The 24,902-nt window shown below is 37.3% G+C and overlaps 1 long non-coding RNA gene across 1 annotated transcript in view; it reads left to right on the top strand.

Moving 5' to 3' along the window:
• Positions 1-15,917, top strand: part of LOC132508202 (uncharacterized) — a 55,862-nt gene extending 39,945 nt beyond the window's left edge. The window contains exons 2-3 of the long non-coding RNA XR_009536466.1: positions 11,558-11,690; positions 15,815-15,917. This is a non-coding gene — a long non-coding RNA (uncharacterized LOC132508202). The remainder of the gene's footprint in view (positions 1-11,557; positions 11,691-15,814) is intronic.
• The last annotated feature ends 8,985 nt before the right edge of the window (positions 15,918-24,902 follow it).

Below are 24,902 nucleotides of genomic sequence, written 5' to 3'. Positions count from 1 at the left end.
ACTAATTCTCTCTGTAGGGTACTAAAAATGTACCCTGCAGTATTAAAAAGTCTGAACCTAATTTTTACTTTCTCTTACTCTTGATTATGTTACACTAAAGATAGATACTTACATATGTTACACTAAAGATAGATACTTACATTATCACACACATATATAGTAATATTTGTATAAAGATTTGAAAATAATCTATTTGAGGGAGAGGCGGAATTTATATGGGTCAGAGAAGAATTTTAATTAGTGTTGCAAATAAGAGTACTGCTTTCATTATAATGATAAAACAAGCATAAGTATCTGTAATTTACCCTCTAGCAATACAAATGAGAACTTAAACCTCAATGAATTCAATAAATGAAACATTTTCAGAGCACTTACTTAAAATCAGGTCTACTTTTTAATCAGTCATGTTTTAAGTGAATGCTTATTAATAGAGCATTAATAAAACATGCTTATGGAATGAGATTTCAAGAAAGCAGTGAAATGAACAAAAGACAAAGAAAATGAAAAGATCTAGTGGATAATTTTTAATTTTTTAAAAAAAATTTAGTTTTACTTACATATTTATTTCAAATTAAAGAGTAGATTTTAAATCTTTTTTTCCAGTTATATGTGAAGATAAAACACTACAGATAATATTGCCTATGAATTCATGACCCTTTTACACTGCCCAAGTTCCCTCTGCTTTGACATTTAAACTAAAATATTAATCTCATTTTTTCCTTTAAATAATTTCTGCCTGACTTCTGTCACTACCTAGGGGAGGGAAGTTATAAGGTTTTACTTTTAAAGAATGCACAAAGAAAAAGAAAACTACATACATGAATAAATATCCCACCATCTATTTTTCACTGAAATCAGCAGCTGTGCTGCAAAAAAGGGACATGCACAAGATATTTCCTAAGCACAAAGGAAACTGGGAAAGGCAGGCGGTATTGCAGAACAATAAATAAAGCAGCACACTCCCCAAGGGTCCAGAATTTGGTTTAGATAACCTTCCGAATTCTTACCCAACACCAACATAAACTGCAATTAGGACTGATCTTTTTATGTTCTACATTTATCTTCTTCTCTGGATTTTTATTTTAAGATTCTCTGTGTCTAAATTACACAGAATCTCATGAGTGTGGGTAGGTCTGGGGAGAATAATTACTATTACAAGTAAATTCACAGTTTCCAATTTATCGAACTTGTTGTCAGATACTTAGCTATTGAACTTCATCAGATTTCTAGAGGACTTCCAGCTCAAGATCCCATTACTTAGAATTACCTTTGAAGCTTGTAACCTTTTCAGTTTTGTGCTGCAGCTTGCCTCCCTGATCTGTAGGCTTCCACTGAAAAGCTGTAAGCATCCAAACTTCGAAGAGCTCTTTGGACCCGTTGGACTCCGGCTTTCCTGGCTCATCTGTGGCATTGACTTCAAGGCGACAGAGGCAGAAGACTGTTTTTGTTTGTTTGTTTTTTGTTTTGTATTTTTGCAGTACGCGGGCCTCTCACCGTTGCGGCCTCTCCCGTTGCGGAGCACAGGCTCCGGACGCGCAGGCTCAGCGGCCATGGCTCACGGGCCCACCCGCTCCGCGGCATGTGGGATCTTTCCGGACCGGGGCACGAACTCGTGTCCCCTGTATCGGCAGGCGGACTCTCAACCACTGCGTCACCAGGGAAGCCCCAGAAGATTTTTTAACCTTCATTATTTATAAGTTTACTCTTGAAAGTGAATGAAAAAGTTAAATGTGGCTTCTTGGAGGTGTGCTTGGCAGTCTGGGCTATAGATTAGCTAACCAAGCCACGTGACTCTCATAAGGTTTAGCACAGTTCCGACCTGAATTGTTCTGATCCTTGGGCTATCTTGATAAAGCACCACTCTTTTTCCCCTTTTAAAGACATAATAGGGTGTTCCTTGGATTAAAAATAATTTTCCTATACAAATACCTGATTTTTTTAATTTAAAAAGAATGAAAATCATGTTTAAGATTTTAGAATGCCCTTTGAGATACTAGAAATACCCTAGGATGCTGGGATGATTTGTCACTACTTAAAAAAAAAAAAAAAGTGATACTCAGCAGGATGAGTTGAGAGGACTGCAGCTCAGACTCTGAATTAAGTACAAGGTACCAAGAATATGCAGTGGCCTGAAATGTTACACCAAAGAGCGTGTGTGTTGATGTTTAGCAGAAGGACAAATCCCTTCTCATTATGAAGGACAGTGTGTCTACTGTGAGTTTGGGTCTGATACTCTTCTTTTCATCACTTGAATTCTGTGGCTCCACTTCTATTTCTCACTCTGATGCATATCCACATGGGCCCGGGTTTGTTCAGGATTATTTGGTCCTTCTTTTGTATCAGGCTGGAAAAGTGCTCTTCTTTTTCTCCCATAGCACCTCAATTATACTGAAATTATTATTATTTTTGTTTTGTGGTACGTGGGCCTCTCACTGTTATGGCCTCGCCCATTGCGGAGCACAGGCTCCAGCCGTGCAGGCCCAGCGGCCATGGCTCATGGGCCCAGCCGCTCCGCGGCATGTGGGATCTTCTCAGACCGGGGCACGAACCCGTGTCCCCTGTATCGGCAGGCGGACTCTCAACCACTGCGCCACCAGGGAAGCCCCTGAAATTATTTTTCTTAGGAGCCTGTCTCTTTCCTTAAAATGTAAGTACCCTAAGGATAGGGACCATGTTTTGCCAATGTTTACAGCCTGTCTCCTAATGGGTGCTCAAACATTACTTAGTGGAATAGCATGGCATGCACGCTTCCAAAAGTTCTCAGTCTTTCGACCTGTAATTGCTACACATTGAATTTTTTAATAGAGAGACTTCTATCAAGGATATTTCTTTCAGTTTAGCTATTTCTGCCCCAATTTGCTATTCCATCTTTCTGTACTAGGTTTAAAGGTGAGGCTCTGCCCCCATGACATGAGAGTGTGCTCTGCTAAAGCCTTCTGCAAAACATGTCCTCCAAGACGCTTGCCGATGCTGACCATCTCTGGATTCTCCTACCTTTGTGCATGTTCCAAATATGTTATGGGAGTAGAAGCCAGAGACCCTGGCACAAAGGGCTCCCTTTACAGCCTTCCTTGTGGCAGGGACGGCTAGGTCTGCATTACCATGTGTTATGTGATGATTCACTTCACCCCAATTTGCCCTTTGGGAACTGCTGTGAAAACTTCTTTTGTACAGTAAATCATGACAGCATTTGGCCTTCATTTGGGGGTGAATGCATGGTTTATATATTAAAGCCATTTCTTTTTTCCCTTTAGAAATACCATGTGGCATCAATTTGTTTGTAAGCACAAATAAAATGGCAGTTTGGGATACTCCAGATGATCCAGAATACGCTGTATTAAGTTTTTAAAGGTGATCAGAGCAGCAAAAACCTAGCATCGAACATAAATGTTAGAGACGACTTGAATCCCCAAGAATACATTCATATACCCACAGAGTTTCTCAGATGCTTAGAGAAAATCTGTCCTGAAACTTTAAAATTAGGGCGTTAATAATATAGGTCACAAGTTAATATACTATTTAGAAATATACATTTTCCACGCGCGTGTGTGTGCGTGTGTGTATGTGGGGGCGGTGCGTGTGTGTGTCTCTGCCGGCTGAACTCGTTTGTTCCACCCAGTCAGCAGAATTTTATACTATTGATCTTCACCCACAGGTGAGACTAGGATATAGCACAAGAAGTATCGTCATTTTCATAGCTTCAACTTTTGAAATGTGTCAGATATGGACAAATATGGTAATTCCCTGAGTAACAGCTCACTGCTCTACCTCTAGCCCCAGGGAATAATCCAGGCTCTGTGCTATGGGTTTCCAAATTCATCCAACCAGCCATACTTGTGGCTCTTGTGGTTGGTCTGTGGCCTGAAGCTTAACTTGCCCAGCAGTTCTGTTTCCCAAAATAAGCTCAGGAAGTTTGTGACCATGTTTGATTTGTTCCAAAGGGGCTGCCATATATTTAATGAGGTTGTGAACATACACTAAGATTTGTATATGGCTCATCAAATAAAATACATCTTCAACCCTCTTTTCACTTCAGAACGTGGTTTGGAGTGGGCTGTTTTACAAGCACATGTGTTTATCATATGGCTTTATTTGGGGACAAACATCACTTCTTATATTTAGGATACAATTTCTGAGTAGCTGAACGCTGCTTCATTCCTCCCTACTAGAGAAAAAACATTAAGCTGGATAGTCCTTTCCCCTTACTCTTGGCAGGTTTCTTTGGATGCGGAGGTGTTTTATTTAATTCAAATGTGCCCTTCTTGCATGGTAGGGGAAGAAAAACCCTGTGGCTTAAAGTCCCTTTTCACCCAGAAAAGCGTATAATGAATGTTTTCCTGTGTGCAAACAGGAATAGGGAACCTCTTATCAATTACATGCATTGATGAGAGCAATGTGTTCCACTGGCTTGTGTGCCAGACTAGGAGCTAGGAGACCTTAATCTCCCTCTGCTGCTCAACGTTTCTAGGACATTAGACAAGTCATTTACCTTTCAGGTCACTGGCTTTTATTTTTCTACAAAATACCTGTCCCTCGTACAATAAAAGGAGGAATTGTGACTAATACTGATAATTGCTATAAAATGCATTTTGCTTTTCTGAGTCTCTATGATAACATATAGAGCAACAGAGGTGGTCTTTTACTAAATGAAACTTGGCAAGTGGTTAAATGACTCACCCAGTATCTTCCGGTTTACTATATAATGTAATAAACCACATTCTATGAATAAACCAAATAGATAAAGTGTCTTTCATTGGATGGTTCAGACCCAATCCAATAAAGCAGAATATTCCATGGAGTTTATTTCCTGGAATTGCAGGAGATAAAATTGATTTCCCCACTTTTTCCCTCATTTTTAATTTTTCTCCCAGCTTTTGCTACTGTTACTGATTGTGAAAGAAGACTAGAAATAGAATTTGTCATGAAATTTAAAACTTCACAAGCCTCATGGTGATTTTTTTGAAAAAAAATGTTAAGTTGGTAGTCTGTATGAAATTCTGATGTGGACTCATTCCTTAGAACTTTACAAGGAAAGAAGAAATGTGTGAAATGGAAATTGTACCATCTTGTCTTGAAGCAGAAGACTCATCTGGAAGCTCCTGGCATTCCTCAATAAAATTCAAATGATATTGAAAAGTTAATGTGGTCCCTTTGGCTTCTGCTTGGTCTGGGTCAAGGATTCAGCCAGTGCAGCCACTGCGCTTAGGGGGTAGGGAGAAGGATTTGGCTGGCGCTGCTGGTGAGTTGGGCAGGTAATTTACATGAGCAAGTAAGTGTGCTGAGGATAATGAGAGCCAGGTACTATCCTTGAAACTTTTCTGTAAAACTGTATGTATTTCAAAATAAAAAGTAGAATAAATTAGTTAGTGTGGTTAAGGATCTTAGTTTTACCAGAAGAACAGCTTACTTTATATTTATCTCATGTAGAACATTATATATATACATATATAATATATGTACATACATATATATGCTCTATATTTTCTTTCTTTTTTTTTTTTTTTTTGTGGTACGCAGGCCTCTCACTGCTGTGGCCTTTCCCGTTGTGGAGCACAGGTTCTGGACGCGCAGACTCAGCGGCCATGGCTCACGCGCCCAGCCGCTCCGCGGCATGTGGGATCCTCCCGGACCGGGGCACGAACCCGTGTTCCCTGCATCGGCAGGCGGACTCTCAACCACTGCGCCACCAGGGAAGCCTCTATATTTTCTTTATGTTTTTCATGTATGCATACCTTTATGGGTATATTCTTATTGTTCCAGTTACTCTAAGATTCTGATACATTTCAGAGCAAAAGAATATACTTAACAAAGCAGTTCAGCAAGACAATATAAAGGAAGACTTTTGGATGTGTAAAAGATTTATTTCAAGTCTTAACAGGTATAATATATTGATCTAAATGAACCATCAGGATGGATTTGAGTACTAAATTAGGATTAAGTGAAAAGAGAAATATATTCGTTTGTTCTGATTTTTGAAATATCACTCAATTAAAACTTTCTCTAATGAAAATGAGTTCATTACATAAGTCTGCTTAAGAGAAAGTCTGATTTGTTTCCTGGTTATTAATGAATGCTTTATGTGACTATTTACTCTTCTATGAAATAAAAAGAGACGTTCCCACAGCAACTGCAACCGTAGACGTTGATATTTTTCTCATTTTTCTGACAGAGGATTTAATGCGCACCTTATACTCCTCTTTTAAGTGATCAGAAACAGACTTTGGAAATTTTTTAGGGAAAATATTTCCGTTCACATTTTCCCCTCAAGTTAATTTCATCTACTCGGAAACACAAAGTACTGCATCTAAGCTAGTTTTCCTTCTTAAAATTCGATTTTAAATAAATGAAGCGGTACCTAAAGTGTTTCTGACGTAACTCATGACACATGATGCTCTTCACTTGGCCACAAAAACATAGTAAGGTCCTTGTGGTGAGGTGACACCCTTTTTGAGCAGATGTACCCTGTACAAGCTGATTTAAAATAAGGTATTGCTGCTATTGTCTTGAAGGTTCTATTTTGAAAAGGAGGAAGGGAGTTCTATTTTTTTTTAAAAAAAATAGGTAGAATGGGGCTTCTCTGGTGGCGCAGTGGTTGAGAGTCCGCCTGCCGATGCAGGGGATATGGGTTCGTGCCCCGGTCCGGGAAGATCCCACATGCCGCGGAGCGGCTGGGCCCGTGAGCCATGGCCGCTGAGCCTGCGCGTCCGGAGCCTGTGCTCCGCAACGGGAGAGGCCACAACAGTGAGAGGCCAGCGTACCGCAAAAAAAAAAAAAAAAAGTAGAATGATCCTTAAAAACAGCACAATGTATTTTGTGAGATGTAAGCTCTGAGCTGGAGTACTGCATGAGCACTGTACTTAGTAGTCGGCAAAGATGCTACTGTTCTGCAAAACAGATAAAACCCTTTTTCATATGGAAGTTGAAAGAGTTTTTAAGATACAGTGTTTAAAGGACTGTTTGTCTCTGACAAATTAATGAAATGGTGAAAGCGGTGTTAGCATGAGGTATCCACTCCAAAATCTTCACCTTAGCATGGCATTGTGTGCAAAAACAGCTCTTAAGGCAAAAATACCTTTTGAAAACCCACTCTTCCCATTCCAAGCTCATCTTCAATGACAATGTGGTTACTACAAAATAAAGGACTGTTATCTTCTCTTCATTCAGACCTGCGCAGCCGCTGAACGCCCAGCCCCATAGCTCATCAATATCTACAGTATTTACTGAATTCAATGGGGAGGAAGGTGACAGGAGTGGCATAAAGCTAATTGGAAACAAATTTTATCAAACTACCCAGAAGTATGTATTTTAATCTGAAGACCAAGTGAATTCTTCAGTTTGAATGTCAGACTAATTTATTTGTGTTTTTATAGTTCAAATAAAATATAAGGGAATATCTCTGTTCCCCTTACTATATACTTACTTTGTCCTTTCTAAAATCTTACTATGGCTACCATCAAAAGTCTACAAATAACAAGTGTTGGAGAGGATGTGAAGAAAAGGAAATCCTCTTACAAATGTTCATGGGAATGTGAATTGGAACAGCCACTCTGGAGACCAGTATGGAATTTCCTCAAAAAACTAAGAATGGGACTATTATATGACCCAGCAATTCCACTCCTGGGTATATATCCTGAGAAAAATGACAACACAAATTTGAAAAGATACATGCACCCCAATGTTCATAACAGCACTGTTTACAATAACCAAGGTATGAAAGCAACCCAAGTGTCTATCAACAGAAGAATGGATAAAGATATGATATACAATAGAATGTTACTCAGCCATAAAACAAAGAATGAAATTCTTCCACTTGCAGCAATGTGGATGGACCTAGAGATGGACCTAGAGATTGTTATACCTAGTGAAATAAGTCAGACGAAGACAAATATTGTGTGATATCACGTATGTGGAATTTAAAAAATATACATGCAAAACAGAAACAGACTCACAGATATAGAACATAAATAGTGGTTTATTTTCACCAGTGAGGAGAGGGAAGAGGGGAGGGGCAAGATAGGGGTATGGGATTAAGAGACACAAACTGCTATATATAAAATAGATAAGCAACAAGGATATAGTGTACAGCAGGGGGAATTATAGTATTACCTTGTGATAACTTTTAATGGAATATAATCTGTAAAATACTGAATCACTATGCTGTACACCTGAAACTAATGTGATATTGTAAATCAACTATACTTCAATAAAATATCTGTTCAGGTACAAAAAATAAAATCTTTTTTTTTTTTTTTTTGGCCACGCCATGCAGCATGTGGGACCTTAGTTCCCCGACCAGGGATCGAACCCACACCCCCTGCACTGGAAGTGTGGAGTCTTAACCACTGGACTGCCAGGGAAGTCCCCCCAAATAAAATCTTAATAACAAGATTTTTGGATTCAGAATTATTAGAAAATTTCTTCTTCAAGGTGTTCTCTCTATAGTAGTTCTATGTGAAAAAAGGCATATGTATGTATAAATAGATACAGATCTATCTATATATGCATATATAAAACAATTATCAATTGTAATACTCTGTAATGCAAATAAAAATATGACCATTTTATTATGAAATATTCTAATAGCAAGGAGTGATCTAATGATCTCTCCTCTAATGATCTCTCCCCTAAATGCACTCCCATATACTATTTTGTCAACAGATTGACTATTGTTCCTATATACAAGACTCTTATTTTGCAGGTATTTTTAAATGTAACTCAAGGGACTTTTTGTAGACGAAAAGATTTCACGCAGGGTCTTCATAAACCTATTCTTCAGACTCCCTCAAGGGATGTAGGTTGTGCTATCATTTTGGGTCACTAGAATCCCTAGTGAGATCAGGCAGCGGCCTGATTCTTGTAGAAAATTCCACCCTTGAGAGATCACCTACTTAGGAATTTCTGGAGGAAATCCCATAGGATTTCTCTTAGGTTAGATTTCCTTACACAAAACCTGGTCCTCCAGTGGAGAACTTGACAGGGAGGCTAGCACTTCTAGTCTGAAGAATGGGAATGGGTGAGAAGGAAAGGGGTGGCAATTTTCTTCATGGACAGTGATTTCTGCTGCCTTAACTCGGTGCCAAAGAGCCACGCAGATATTCAACGAGGTTGTGAACAATAGCAGAGGCCCTATATTTAAGAGAATCCCACAATGCTGGCTCTGAGAAGCAGCTGAGAAGCAGGCGGCTCTCTCAGTCGACACTCTAAGTATGTAAGCCAGGTTGATGTAAAAAGATAAAATCCCCAAGGTCACACCAGCCCAGATGGTGTACTGCAAAATGATAGAAGGGCAACTGGAAAGCCAGTCTCTTCCCTTGATGAACCTGTATGCAACTAATGTCTCAAGGCATTAAAAACTAAGCAAGCAGGTCATAGTTATAGGCAACAATGGAAAAACTGCTTTAAAGAAAGGTGGTGAATGTGGGAGTTAGGCGTGTGGTCAAGTAGGTATTAGGAAGGCTGCAGAGCTGCTATTGGATATTTATCATGCACATTAACATATGAATGAAATTGAGAATGCTCTTTTAATTTGTCCTGCATTTCCCAAACTTCTTTCACCACATAACCTGTTCTTTTTATATAAAGGGAAACACCCAGGAAAACCATAACATATTAGGGAACCCTAATATAAAGCCATACAGACAATAGCTATATATCAAGCACTAGGTGAATCCGTAAAGCTGGAAGGGACACAGAGTAAGAGAATGATTAAAAATGGCCTAAATTCCAATTTGTTGATTATATACTGTGTGTCACGCACAGTGGATATTTTTATACATAATAAGAAAGATATATTGAGTACTTACTGTACGTCAGGCACTGTTACAAGCAATTTACATTCATTATTTGATTCAATATGTATTCATCCCTATGAGGTGTAGGCCATTAATATTCCCACATTATGCACAAGAAAGTGAGGCTTAAAGAAGATAAATGACACGTCCTTAGTAAGAAGGTAGCAACTTGATTCCATCGTATCAGCCGTATTTACAACTAACCATTACACAAGGTGTTAAGACCAATACTAATATTATGAACAAAGACCAAAAAAGTAAAGTTCTTCATTTAACTGATGGAAGGGTTGTGTCACAGAAAAGATATTGGTGGATGGTCACAGAGTTAACAGCTATAATTATACATGACCTGCTGGAAGATGGGGAAAGGGTAACAAAAATACCACCATTTCTTCTGGAGACCGTTCACAGGAGAATTTGGGAAAGTTGCTTTCTTATTCATTTGAGAAGGTTGTTATTATTCTTCAACTTGTAAGACAAACAAAACGAGAATAAACAGATATTGTTGTTGTTTTCTGAAAAAATAGACTATATTCAAAATAAGTATCACCTGACCATGTCAAAATGATTGCACGCTGTTTTCAAATGTTGGCTCCTAATACGAAGATTGTAAGGATTCAGTCCATTGGATGAGATGTTGTTTTTAGAAATGATCTGCCTTCTCTGTTCATTCATATCCAAGTTGAGAAAGAGGAAATTATTCTGGAATCTTTTTTCTCATTATGGTCTTGATGTGAAATTCATTTCGTGGTTACTGAGCATCTTGAAGATACAGTGGATGGTTGCAACTACATATTCCTCTCTGGCGATTTTACTACAACTGCTCAAATAACACATGATAAAATGTTTTAGATTGCATGTTATTTATTTTACTTGTCTTAATGTGAATTTACTTAGAGTTTTCAGCAGAAATTGTGTTGTAGAATGTAAAAATAGTATTCTAAAATTCTATAAAATGTGACTAATTCAGAAATAAAAAATCTATAAAAATTCATAAACATGGCTTGAATGTATAATAATAAAAATACATAAAAGATGATTTTTATAATATCTTTCTCCTCTATTTAATCTTCTCTGCCCCCACAAAATAGCATACCTTGAGGTAGACAGAAATAAATTAACTATGTTTAGGTTATCATTTTAAAGAGGCCAGGACTTAGTAGAAAATAATATTTGAACAGGAAATAGAATTGTGACTTCCAGATTTCCATTTTAAGGCCTTAGAGGCTAGGAGGTAACTGTAATTAATGATTAGAATAACAATCATAAATCAAATCCATTCCAAAGAGAAGTTGATTTTTTCTGACTTAGGCAGGCTTCCTTCCAAAGTTTGAAAGGTTTTTAAAAGTTACTTTACCTGGAAAAATATTTTTATTAGATGGCAACAGTTTTACTCATACTCTCTATAGATTTCCATATCTAAATTGTGATTCTTCTTAAAGCAGAATTTAAAACATATACTTTAGGACATTATTTGCATTTTTGTTCATATATGAACATCTCCAGAATAATTTATTTCAGGCCTGTCTAGCATTAGTTTGGGTCTAGAAAGGAGGGGCAAGATGGATGACATGCTCCAGGTAAATCTAGTCCTGAAAATATAGATCCTGAAATACTTTGCACTAGTTTTCAGTTAAAACACTGCAGTACACGGTCTTGGATAAATATATGCATTTTCCAACTCATGGTAAACTAATTGCTCCTCGTACATAAAATGTAACAATATTAGCAGTTGTCTTATAATGTGTTGACTTAAATTTCTGCAGAAAAGAAGATGCTGGCTGGCTAGTAATATTGCGTTGGAACACCCTGGAGTATGCAGATCGTCCTGGTACAGTCTCTAGCGGCAGACTACCCAGCCCTCACCTTATCCTCATCTGTTCAACACAAAAAGTGAAGGTGTGTCTTTCCGATTTACAGATGACCCCAGACTGAGAAACACAGAGATAAAGACGAGAGAGAGAGAGAGAGAGAGAGAGAGAGAGAGAGAGAGAGAGTGAGAGTGCACAAGAGAATGTCGTTGGAAGACCGAATTAGAACTAAAGCATATCACAGCTGTTTTCTGGGTTAAATATAAAAGCTTGAGTGGAAGCTTGAGAAGGGAGTGTACATTGAAAGGCTGTAGGAAATTTACATAGAAGAACATCACGGTAAAAATGAATGAGGGTTTTTTTTGTTGGCAGCAAACTCAATAAACCAACAATAAAATGAGGGGATCCAGTTGCTTGCTTTTTCTGCTGTTAATGTTTTGTTTGTTAATGTTACTGTTGTTAATATTAACAGGGGAAGCATGCCAAAAGAAAAGAAAATGATCATGTCTTGGGAAAACACATTTGGTGCGTGGTCTGTGGTTCTTGTCAGCAGAGGTTTATAGCAAGAAGTACACACTGGCGCATATCAAGGAGAGATTGCTGCCATGGGGGAGGGTTCTAGAAGCAATACTCTACCGGTTTAAAAAGGTGAGACACTTGTTTAAAAAAGCAAAGACTGAGGATATAACAGCGGTCTTCAAATATCTAAAAAATTCTTTCTAGAGAAGAGATTAGGCACATTGCTTATAGCGCTTTCAAAAAGCGATAGGAATAATATGCAAGAGTTGCAGAGAGGGACGTTTTGACAACCCCCTGGGAAGTTTTTTCCCCTAATTATCATTGTCATGTATCAATGGAAGAGTTTGTCTTACAAGGAGGATATAAGTTTTGCGTTACTAGAAATATTCTACATACCTTTACAATTTTGCTTCATTTTTTAAAAAAACAGAACTCCTTTCTAAGATGATGTAGTTTGAAAGTAGAGAGTCTCATATAACATGACTGAAATAGGCCTAAAGAGAGGCATGCTATGGTGTTGCTCTGCTTTTCGTTATCTGGATATAACGACAGTATTGAGAGGAGAGGAAAGATGCAACAGTCTAGTCTCAGGGAGGTTCTGGCGGGATGCAATGCCTGAAGTGGGATTCCTTGCTTTGGTTACATAAAATAAGACGTATTAAATCTTAATCATCCGGGAGGCTGCACCTGTCATCATGTACTAGGGAACATTGTGTATCTTCACTCTCCAGGTAGAACTTTCTGTTGTAAGTACCTGACATGGAAGCTCTCTCAAGTATTATTATTGGCTGTATTTTTTAAATTTATTTTTGTTCTATTGTATAAAGTCTGTGCTCTTACTTTTAGTGAAAAAGCAATTTTCTGTGGTTCTCAGGAATACCTTATAATACAGCATTCCAAGGCCACTGTTGTCATTGGATTTTCATACTGTTTGATTATTGCATCTTCCTTCACTTCATATTAGCTTGATGACTATATTCTGATTCTTTAAAGCAATGTAAATCTAAGCAGTAAATGCAATGTGTTGTCTTTCTGGATTCCCTGTACATTAGGTTGAATAACCCTAGGAATTTTGTTGCAATCGTGTCAAGCCTAATGATGACCTATTCAGCCCTTGTGAACATCATTCAATTACTCATTTCAGCATTGATTTTTCTCATGTTTTTCTTCATGGCATTTAAATGGCTCTCACATCTTTTCTTTTACTGACGCAGAATGCTATATAATGGCAGAGATGCTTTGCTTCCCGATTCATAATGCTACACTCTGCTTCAAATTCTTTTGGAAACAAATTGGGGTATCAATACATAAATAATGCTATACTTATTTTAAATTGAAATTGCTGCCTTCAGAGAAATGGTATATCAAAAGAATTTTTACTGAAAAATATTTTGAATGACCTTGTACAATAGAAAAAGATTACCAATGCTCTATATCAAGAATAAAATTTACCCCAAACAACTTTTCTATAGAAGTATAATGATTAATGGGAAAACAATAAATACATGTAATTTCAAGATCTAACCTTAAAAATAGAAATCATATACCAGTTTCTTAAGAAGAAATTATATTCACACACATTGTGTTTATGAAAGTTGTTTTGGAATAAAAATTCTTTCAACTAAGATCGAATTCATTTACTCACAACAACTACATTTTTTTTCAACCGAATGTGGCATTATACTCTTCAGTAATCTATTTTGCCTTCACTTAAGTAGAGGCAAATCTAGTTTTTTCCCAGAGCATTACCATTTTTCTCCTACCTCTCTTTAGCACACCTCCATTTTACATGAGATATGCACCTTCATATTTTCTTCTCCATGTTATAAAAACTTCCAGAAATGACATTTAAAAAATTACACTGGCCCATTTAACTTCACCTCCACCAATTGTAAGAAATTACACAAAGAGCTATAGTTGTTACTCTGGAGAAACGTGGAACTTTTAACTGACTGGATTTGGTTTCATAAATACTAATAATACTTTAAAAAACATTATTAGAACATTTAATCCATCTCCTTTGTAGTACACTTTTTCTCCCTTTTTAAACTAGGCTTCATACAGTCTCATTTTTAATGTCTCAGTTGAAGGGGCTTTCATAAGCCCTTAAAAGACATCCTGATTTGAATTACTCTTGCTTAGAAAATTATTTCTGATGTTTAACTTACATTCTCCTTTATTCAATTGTAGCTCTTCAGACTATCTTAGAAAATTAATTTTTCTCATAATTCCCCCTTTAAATCATTCTAGGTAATCTCAATATTTCATCTTTCTTAAGCACACAGTGCTCTTTAAATTTGCAGAATATCTAAAGGTGACTAAGATTTCCTTTAATTTTTCATTTTTGACGAAATGATGCAGATGTTTTCATTTAAGTATTATATTTTAATCTCGTAAAAAGGTAAGAAGAATCCCGTAGGACTTTAGAATTTGTAAATTTCCCTGTTTATTTGATATTTCCATTTGGTGTCTAAAACACATCTCAGCGTATGGTGCTCAGAATGGAGCAGTGGATCTTCTTCTCTAAGCGTGATCCAAAAATAGAAACCTGGACATCACCCTTTCACCTATGCCTTTCCTCAGCCACCTCACACATTCATTCTAACATAAATCCTGGTGTTTGTAAATGCAAAATGTAATCTGAATTCACCCAGATCTTTTCATCTTGACTGACACTGCTGGTTCAGGCCACCACTATTTCTTGTCTTAATTTTCACAGTAGTCTCCTATCTGGTCTCTTTGTTTCCATTCTCAAACTCTTTCTAACTGATTTTTCACAAAGCAGTTGAGTGAGCTTTTTGTAACCTGTGAGTCAGGTCATGTCACTACCCACGTTAAATCTTTCCAAGACTTCCCCTTTGCACCCAGAATAAAATTGGAATTGCTTGGTTTACCAGCTCATGCCTATTTTTCTAACCTCGTCTAACATCAGATTCACATTCTCCTCCACATACCCCGGCACCCACTCCCCGCCACTCCCTAGTAGTGCACAGTACTCTGCTCCAGCAAAACACTTTCCGTCTAAGAGTCTTCTTCTTCTGTTCTTTATGCCTAGAATTCTTTCCCCACAATCTCCACATGGCTGACCTTTTTTCCTTCTTTGGGTCTCAGGTTCTTACTCAGTGAGTCCTTTTCTATCCACCATAACAAAAGTTGACCTCTCTTATTGTCCTATCCTTATTTCATTATAACACCTCTCACAATCTAGAATTACCTTGCGTAATTTCCTTATCTCTTATTTATTTATTATTATTTTTTTTTGCGGTACGCGGGCCTCTCACTGTTGTGGCCTCTCCCGTTGCGGAGCACAGGCTCCAGACGCGCAGGCTCAGCGGCCATGGCTCACAGGCCCAGCCGCTCCGCAGCATGTGGGATCCTCCCGGACCGGGGCACCAACCCGTGTCCCCTGCATCAGCAGGCGGACTCTCAACCACTGCACCACCGGGGAAGCCCTATCTCTTATTTATTTTTACTGTTCTCAGTAGAATATAAGCTTCAGTGCCCAAACCAGCCATTTCTCCAAGGACCGCTGGCTTCTTGTAGTAGGAAATGGTATTTAGAAACCAAGATCTGTGTGCTAGGTGTGCACACGGTTACTGCAGTATCGTTATTCAGAGTCCCTCTCAGTGGCTACAGCCACTGTCTATGTAGATCCATGTATATCATATTTACCTCTCTCTTTGTTATTCACAGCCATGGTCTGTATTCTTCAAAAATGTCAAGATCATCTATGACAAATAATGACTGAGGAAATATTCCAGATTAAAGGAGATTAAAAAGACATCATGTCTAAAGGTAATGTGTCCTCTTAGAATGGATCCTGGATTGGTAAAAGCTTATAGTTTTTATATATGGTTATTTACTTTTTTGCAGACTTGACACACTTTAAATATGGATTGTGGATTAGATAATAATATTGTATACATGTTAAATATCTTGATTTTGCATCATGGTTATGCATGAGAATGTCCTAGTTCTCAGGAAATATACACTGAAACATTAGGGATAAAATGTCCCCATGTCTGCAACTTACTCTCAAATGAAATGCACACACATCTCACTCCTCTCTCCTCCCCCTGCATCTCTCATCTATCAATAGAGAGAACTAGAGAAAGAGAATAAATTACTAGCAAATGGGGCAAGTTGTAAATAATTACATCTGAGTAAAGGGTATATGAGAGGTCTTGGTTTTACATCCTTTTCAATAAGTTTCTATAAAAGTAAAAATTTACAAAAAAATTTCAAAATACTCAATATGGTTGCATATTTTTATTTTTTCTATTGACACTGCCTGGAATGATTGAAGTTTGAAACTGCATCTTTTCCCTTTACCAAGTAAAAAGTAAATCAGATAGCTTGAAGTGAATAACAGTACGTGAAACATGCAAAACTGAATTTTTCTCAGAGGACAAATGATAACAAGATTTGTTAATGCCACTTTTTTTTTTTTTTTTTTTTTTTTTTTTTTTTTTTTTACTGTACGCGGGCCTCTCACTGTTGTGGCCTCTCCCGTTGCGGAGCACAGGTTCTGGACGCGCAGGCTCAGCGGCCATGGCTCACGGGCCCAGCCGCTCCGCGGCATGTGGGATCTTCCCGGACCAGGGCATGAACCGTGTCCCCTGCAACGGCAGGCAGACTCCCAACCACTGCGCCACCAGGGAAGCCCTGTTAATGCCATTTTTTAATAATTAAATGGATTTTGTGATTGCTTTACTCAACCATTAGTAGCTTATCAGGTACAAAACCACCTAGAAGAATACTGATGCTTAGTTTTGTTTCTTTTCTTTTACAAAGAGAAAATCTTCTAAACAGCTGAAACATGCCTAAAACAATTTCAAGATGACCCAACTCTCCCCAAGTGACTTCTCAAATTCTTAAGCTATTATCTTTTTGTTAAAACCACTTTTCTAACTTTCTCCCAATTATAACAGCCATATAATTGCTAAGCTAAGATTCCTATAGACTATCTCTGTCAAAGCATCAGGATAGGGAATGATAAACCTCTTAACAAGAACTTAATTCTGATTCTTTTCTGAGATTAATGTATCTTAGCAACCTATGAAACATTTTATCTGCTGATCCCATCATTTTGAGCACTTTGTTGAACCCTTGAATTGACCTTATACCTGTGTTTCCCCTCTTGTTGGTTTTGTTGGTCCAGGTTATATAAAATGAGATTGGCAAACAAAAAGCAGTGTGACCACACATGTCTAAATGTATTTAGCCTTTAACACGACAGTGGATTGTTTATAAACTTATGAACCAGAATGTTTATTTCTATTCTTTGTCTCCTGGGAATTACACATCCAGGAGCTCTGCTCAATGGGTGGCAGGGATGATGAATAAGAGCTTGGTTTTAGCTAAAACAAGGATTTGAGATGAATGAAGGGTCAAAGCTAAACACAGCCCGAGTTGCTCTTGCTGAGGCAGCCTGAGCAGTGAAGCATGCTTTGCAGTCTAACTTTCAAGAGAATGTTCCCGGTTGCATTACGCCAAGATGGGTGACTAATTCTAAGAGCATCCAACTTCTCTAAACAAGTTCAAGTATTCTGGCATTGAGTGCTAGGAATACTGGCTGATGTGATCAAAGCAGTACTGTCAATGGTATTAAGAAATTGCTTGTGATACAAATAATTTCACTCACGGTTACTTTCTTCCTATTACCTTCTAGATGTTAGCAAGTGTGGGAGTTTTGCTCATTCTGTCTTTCATCCTTCTCTATCTCTTCTCATTCAAGGTGACCACATCCACTCCTGTGGCCTTAAATAACACCCATCCTCTGGACAGCCTCAGTTTTTTTTCTGTAGCCCAGACCTCTCCAGACTTGAATTCTAGACCCCTATGCAGAAACTTTCTCATAGTTTCCAGGTGGAATATGTAATAGGCATCCAAAACTCAGTATGTCCAAAATGAACTCCTGATTTTAAGTCTTAAAATCTGTGATTCCTTCCACAGATTCCCAGCTTTAATAATGGGTAACTCCATTCTTCCTGTTATCCAGGACAAAGTCATTCTTGATGATTTTCTTTTTCTCACATCCTACATGTAATACCACTGCAAATACAGAGGCATTGCTTTCAAAATATCCGAAAATCAGAGCGCTTTTCATCGTCATCATCATTATCACTCTAGTCTGGATAACATGAAGTCTTGCCTGGATTATTGCAGTAGCTACTCACTGATCTCCCTTATTCTACCCTTGCTCCTACAGTTCACGTTGACCACAGCAGCCAGAGTGAGCCTTTTAAAATATGGGTTAGATCATGTGACTCCTTTGTTCAAGTCCCTCTGATGGTTAATCCATATTTTATCTCATTGCTTAGAAGTCCCTGCCTGCTGTGGTCCCCCGCCTATCTGACCTATCTACTACCCCAACCACAACTCCGTCATTCACTCCACCCTCGTCTCACTTTTTTGCTGTTCCTTAAGCAACGCAAGCATGCTTCTGCTTTGGCACCTTTGAATTTGCTAACCCCACTGCCTGGGATGCAGCAGATTCTCAGCTTCTACATGTTTCTGCCCAGATGGCGGCTTATCAAAGAGTTTTCCCAACCACTCTTATTTAAAGGATCATCACTTCCATCAATTCTTTATTTTCTATTTCTTTTTTATTGAATTTTATTTTTTTATACAGCAGGTTCTTGTTAGTTATCTATTTTATACATATTAGTGTATATATGTCAATCCCAATTTCTCACTTCCATCAATTCTTTTTTTTTTTTTTACATCTTTATTGGAGTATAATTGCTTTACAATGGTGTGTTAGTTTCTGCTTTATAACAAAGTGAATCAGTTATACATATACATATGTTCCCATATTTTCTTTTTTTTTGAATTTTATTTTTTTATACAGCAGGTTCTTACTAATTATCTATTTTATACATATTAGTATATATATGTCAATCCCAATCTCCCAATGCATCCCACCCACCCCACCCCCTTTCCTCCCTTGGTGTCCATATGTTTGTTCTGTACGTCTGTGTCTCCATTTCTGCCTTGCAAACCAGTTCATCTGTACCATTTTTCTAGATTCCACATATATGTGTTAATATATGATATTTTTTCTCTTTTTTATTAGCTATCATCATTTGTCATTTTTATTTATTTTTTTCTCGCTTTCAATTCCACTCAAATACCTATGAGAACACGCACAGACCTTTGTTTGCTGCTTTCCTCTATACCCTAGGGCAATGTCAGGCATAAGTAGATGCTCATTGAATTAATTTTTCTATGTGGAGGAAGTAGATGTAATAAACTACAAACCTTTGCATATTCTAGGTAATATTCTAGAGTGGGTAATTGAAATAAAGATCTGCAATTATTGAGGAAAATATATGAATTACTTGTTATTTGTGTGGCCTTTTTAAAGCTCATCTGTAAAATGGGGACAGTGATACCTTCTTAAACTACTACAAAGGGTTTCTATGAGCATTAAATGAGATAATCTCTGGGAAGCATTTGGATTCTACCTCATATTATAACATCCAGTCTTTATATGACCATCTTGTGCATGAAAAGTCCTTTGTGCTTCACTGAATTTTAGATGTCTTATTTTGCCTACATTTTTCCGATCAGTAAAAGATGAATTAACATAAATTTGGAAGTTTCCTTTTACGAAAACATCACTATTTGCTTTGTCCTATTAGCATTATTATCAATAACCTAGATGAAAAATTTGAAAGTGTGTTACATGTCATAGAGGCTGAAATCTGGGAGGAAGAGCTAATTCACTGAATTATAAAATTAACGATGAAAGATGTTGATGAACTTGACCATGGACAAAGATAACATGCTGCCCCAAACAGAAGATATCTATACTTTTGACATCATGTTGGTTATTTTACATATGTTATTTTTTTGAGTCTAACAACAAAACTAAACCTCTAGACATTATCATACTCTTATTGAAACACTGAAACTGAGTTTCAGAGAGGTTAAGTAACTTTCTTAAGGTCACAGGGCTAATATATGATGTAAACTGGATGCATACGGGTTATTTTCTAACTTTGATGTTCATTCTTTTTCCATTGTGCTATTAAGATTCACTTTTAAAGTGCAAAAAAAAAAAGTCAGATTCAAAATGAGGGTTAAGTAGCAACACAGGTAAAAACTGACATTACCCTTAAGCCATTTGATATGGCTGTCGAAGAACGACTAAACCAAAACTTAGATTATGTTACTTGATTGATGTATCCATAGAGATTGGGGTGATAACCCAGATCTACACTGTGCTGTTCAAAGCATTTCAGAACTTATGGGTGAATCTGGGCATCATACTTTGAAGGTTATAGAAAGACTGAAAATTATTCCAAGGAATGTAATCAGGATCACTAAAATCCTCACAAAATGTCCTGAGAGAAATGGTTGATGGAATTTGGAATGTGTTAACTAGAGTAGGAGGGGGGAAGAGTCAGAAGTTACTGACAGTCATATAGACCAGAAACTTCAATCATTCAATATGGATCCAAAAACTAAAAATATGATTATGAGTAGAAGCCAAGTTTCTTAGGTGAAATATACTGCTTCAGGTGTTACTGAGTTCTATGCTACTGGAAGAGTTCAGGGGAAAAAAAACCCAGATGATCACAGTAGGGAAGTTTTAAGAGGAATTCAAGTGTCAAAGGGAAAATTGAGCTAGATAAACTTTGGGTGTCTTCTGACAGTTGCATCTCATGCTGTTAGAAAAGACTCATTCTGCATCCACTTGTGGGAGGATTTAGGGCCAGCAGTCAGATATCTATCCCATTCTACTTAATAACAATAAATATATACTTAATTAAAATGTTATATGGATCTCAGCTGAGGCCTTCCTGCTCCCCAAGAGCAAGCTAAAATAGACTTGAACCCCAAATTCTATGCCCTGAGAAAATTCTAAATACAATGTAACATGAATTACTGGAGTGGAAGGTGAGTCAGGAGGAGATGTTTGCATTCTTTTTACTTCCAGCTTTCTGAGCTAGCAGAGAATTGAAACTAAGTTTGTTTGTTTTTTCTCCCCCAAAAGAAAACAAAAAACACTCCTGCAAACATTAATGAATTTAGTAAGATGTAATAAAATTTAAAGAGAGGCAGGTGGAGAGAGGGCAGAGTTTATACTGCAGCAAAGTAACAAAATTGCACAAAGGGTGTGGCTAATTAAAACCACAAGGTCCTACCAATCACACGGGACTAACTGGCCCTTTAATCCATGTTGGCCCACCCTCATAAAACTCAGTGGCCCTTCTCTCTTCTCCTTCTTCCCCAATCTCATCTCTCCTCCTCATTTCCTACCTCAGAATTGCCCTCAGAAGCTCCAATTTTTTTCCACTCTTGAAGGTCAGCTTTCCCCAGCTCTCAAACTCTCAAGGAGTCCCTTTTCTCCACATCCTTACCAACACTTGTTATTTGTTTTCTTTTTGATACTAGCCATGCTGACAGATGATATCTCATTGTGGTTTGACTTGCATTTCCCTGATGATTAGTGATGCTGAACATTTTTTCACGTTTCTGTTGGCCATCAGTATGTCTTCTTTGAGAAAAAAAATGTCTATTCATGTCCTCTGCCCATTTTTTGATCAGGTTATTTTTCGTTTAAATGTAGAGTTGTATCAGTTCTTTATATATTTTGGATATTAACCCCTTGTAAGATATCTTGTTTGTAAATATTTTCTCCCATTCTGTAGGCTGCCTTTTTGTTTTGTTGATAATTTCCTTCCCTGTGCAAAGCTTTTCAGTTTGATGTAGTCCAATTAGTTTATTTTTGCTTTTGTTTCCCTTGCTTGAGTAGACATATTCAAAAAAACACTGCTAAGTCAAATGTAAAAGAGCATACTGCCTATGGTTTCTTCTAGAATTTTTTTGCTTTCTGGTCTTCATTTAAGTCTTTAATCCATTTTGAATTTATTTCTGTGCATGGGTGAGAGAGTAGCCCAGTTTGATTCTTTTGCATTTAACTGTTCAGTTTTCCAAAAACCATTTATTGAAGAAATTATCTTTTCCCCATGGTATATTCTTCCCTCCTTTGTTGTGGATTAATTGACTATATAAGCATGGGGTTATTTCTGGGCTCTTTAGTCTGTTCCATTGACCTATATGTCTGTCTTTTGTGCAAGTACCATACTGATTTGATTTGTAGTGTAGTTTGTAATCAGGGAGCATGATACTTCCAGATTTGTTCTTCTCTATCAAGATTGTGTTGCCTATTTGGGGTCTTTCACATTTCCATACAAATTTTAGAATTATTTGTTCTACTTCTGTGAAAAATACAATTGGTATTTTGATAGGAAATGCATTGGGTCTGTAGTTTGCTTTGGCAAGTATGGTCATCTAAAAATAGTAATTCTTCCAATCCATCTTTGAAAAGATAAGCAAAACTGATAAACCTTTAGCAAGACTCATCAAGCAAAAAAGAGAGAGGGCTCAAATTAGTAAAATCAGAAATAAAAAAGGAGAAGTTACAACTGAAAACACAGAAATACAAAGGAACATAAGAAATTACTATGAACAATTATGTACCAATAAAATGGACAGCCTAGGATAAATGGATAAAGTCTAAGAAAGGTACAATCTCCCAGGACTGAAATAGGGAGAAGTAGAATATATGAACAGACTGATTACCAGTAATAGAATTGAATCTGTAATTTAAAATTAAAAAAAAAAAAAGAAAGAAACTATCAACAAACAATAATCCAGGATCAGATGGCTTCACGGGTGAATTCTACCAAACATTTAAATGAGTTAAAACGTATCCTTGGGCTTCCCTGGTGGCGCAGTTGTTGAGAGTCCGCCTGCCGATGCAGGGGACACGGGTTCGTGCCCCGGTCCGGGAAGATCCCACATGCCGCAGAGCGGCTGGGCCCGTGAGCCATGGCCACTGAGCCTGCGCATCTGGAGCCTGTGCTCCGCAACGGGGGAGGTCACAGCAGTGAGAGGCCCGCGTACAGCAAAAAAACAAAACAAAACAAAAAAAGTATCCTTCTCAAATATTCCAAAAAAACTGCAGAGAAAGAAATGCTTCTGAATTAATTTTACAAGGCTAGCATCACCTTGATACAAAAACCAGACAGAGAACCACAGAAAAAAGGAAATTATAGGCCAATATCACTGATGAACATAGATGTAAAAATCGTGAACAAAATATTAGCAAACTGAATTCAATAATACAATTATCCTCCCCTTTGTGTGTTGCTTACCTAAAAGAGTGGGCCTTAACTAAACTCATCTCTGTCCCTCCTACCCATCTTGTTGTGATTTCTTTTTTATCCCTTTAGTTGTGAAAAATCTATCCTGCTAGTCTTCAGGTCATTCTCATCAATAGTTGTTCTGTAAATAGTTGTTTGTGTAGGTTTGCCTGCCACTTTGTGTAGGTTTCTTAACTTCCCTGATTTTCAATTCTCTTATCTCAAAGTGTGATTAATAACAATGCATTTCTAATGGTGTTGTCTGGATTAAATTAAATAACACATGTAGAATACTTAACGTGCTCCTTGTCATGTACTTGGTGTTCCATAACCGTGTTAACTACCATTACTAATAAAGTTTCCTCATTCAAAAATCTTTTTCAATTTTAAAAACTCAATAAAATTTTCAATGTCCACTGAAAATTTAGCTTGAAAGACTTTGAAGAGTGTAGTAAGGATATTTACCACCAATATATTTTCTTCTGCCTATCATTTGCCAAACTGTCACTAAGATTTCTTGAAAATACACTTCAATGGTTTCTGTATTGAAGGCAATTTATTTGACTGGCAGTGTGATAGAGGAACTATTAGTAAAATACATTTTACCAATTTTACAACTTTCTCTGGTAGCATGATATCAAGATTTGATACTGTGATCTTAAATAACAAAGCTGACCTTTGGAAATTTGTAAATTAGAAATTGTATAATTTACTTTCTTTTTGCTAAATCCTTCTTCCAGCCTTAGGCAGAGCTGCAGCCCTGTGCTATTGGCTAAGTTAGCCACTGTCACATGTGTCTTATATAGGTTAAAATTAAAATTAATTAAAATTAAAGAAAATTTAAAATTCAGTTACTCAGTTGGACTAGCCACATTTCAAGGGCTGAAAAGCCATGGGACCAGTAACTACTATATTGGAGAGTGTGCAAATAAAACATTTCTATCATTGAAGAACATTCTATTGGCCAGTGCTGTCCAAGACGCAAATAACTTGTATCCTTTCTTCGTCTGGAGCCATCAAAACTGCTTCCTGTTCAATGTTATCACTCTAATGCCTTCTTTCTCTGAGATTTCCCTGTCCTTTGTATACTATAAACTAATGGAAAGTCAGGTGCTGAAATGTTAACAGGGAGAGAACTCAGGTTAAGGATTGGCTAACCTTTCATCTTCTACAGCAGTATTTTTCAGAGTGAGGTCCTAGGATAACTGGTATCATAATCAACTGGGATGACTATTTAAATTTCAAATTCTTGGGCCCCTTGTTAAATCTTCTGAATCTGCATTTTAATCCAGCTTCCTCATTCACTGTTATGAAATGTTGAAGTCTGAGAACCTTTGCTGAGAAGAACAAAGGTTCTTGGTATTGGAATCCAATTACCAAGAACCTCATAGTTGAATATTATCTGCATAGGAATAGGGAGCAATGCCAAGTTTAGGTATCGAAGGAGATATTTTTGGAAAAAGATTATTTTTGTTGCTCCTCAAATCATACAATAGAAAGCCATCTGTACATAGGTTTATTGTGGACTTATTGACTAACATGATTCAATGTAATAAAGCCCACTTGCCCACCAGGAGAATTTTTTAAAAATTGCTCTTGACATGAGGCATTTTCTTTATTAC

The sequence above is a fragment of the Lagenorhynchus albirostris genome, chromosome 17, assembly GCF_949774975.1.
Source record: "Lagenorhynchus albirostris chromosome 17, mLagAlb1.1, whole genome shotgun sequence".
NCBI lineage: Eukaryota > Metazoa > Chordata > Mammalia > Artiodactyla > Delphinidae > Lagenorhynchus > Lagenorhynchus albirostris.
This window is presented reverse-complemented; position numbering and strand designations above follow the sequence as displayed.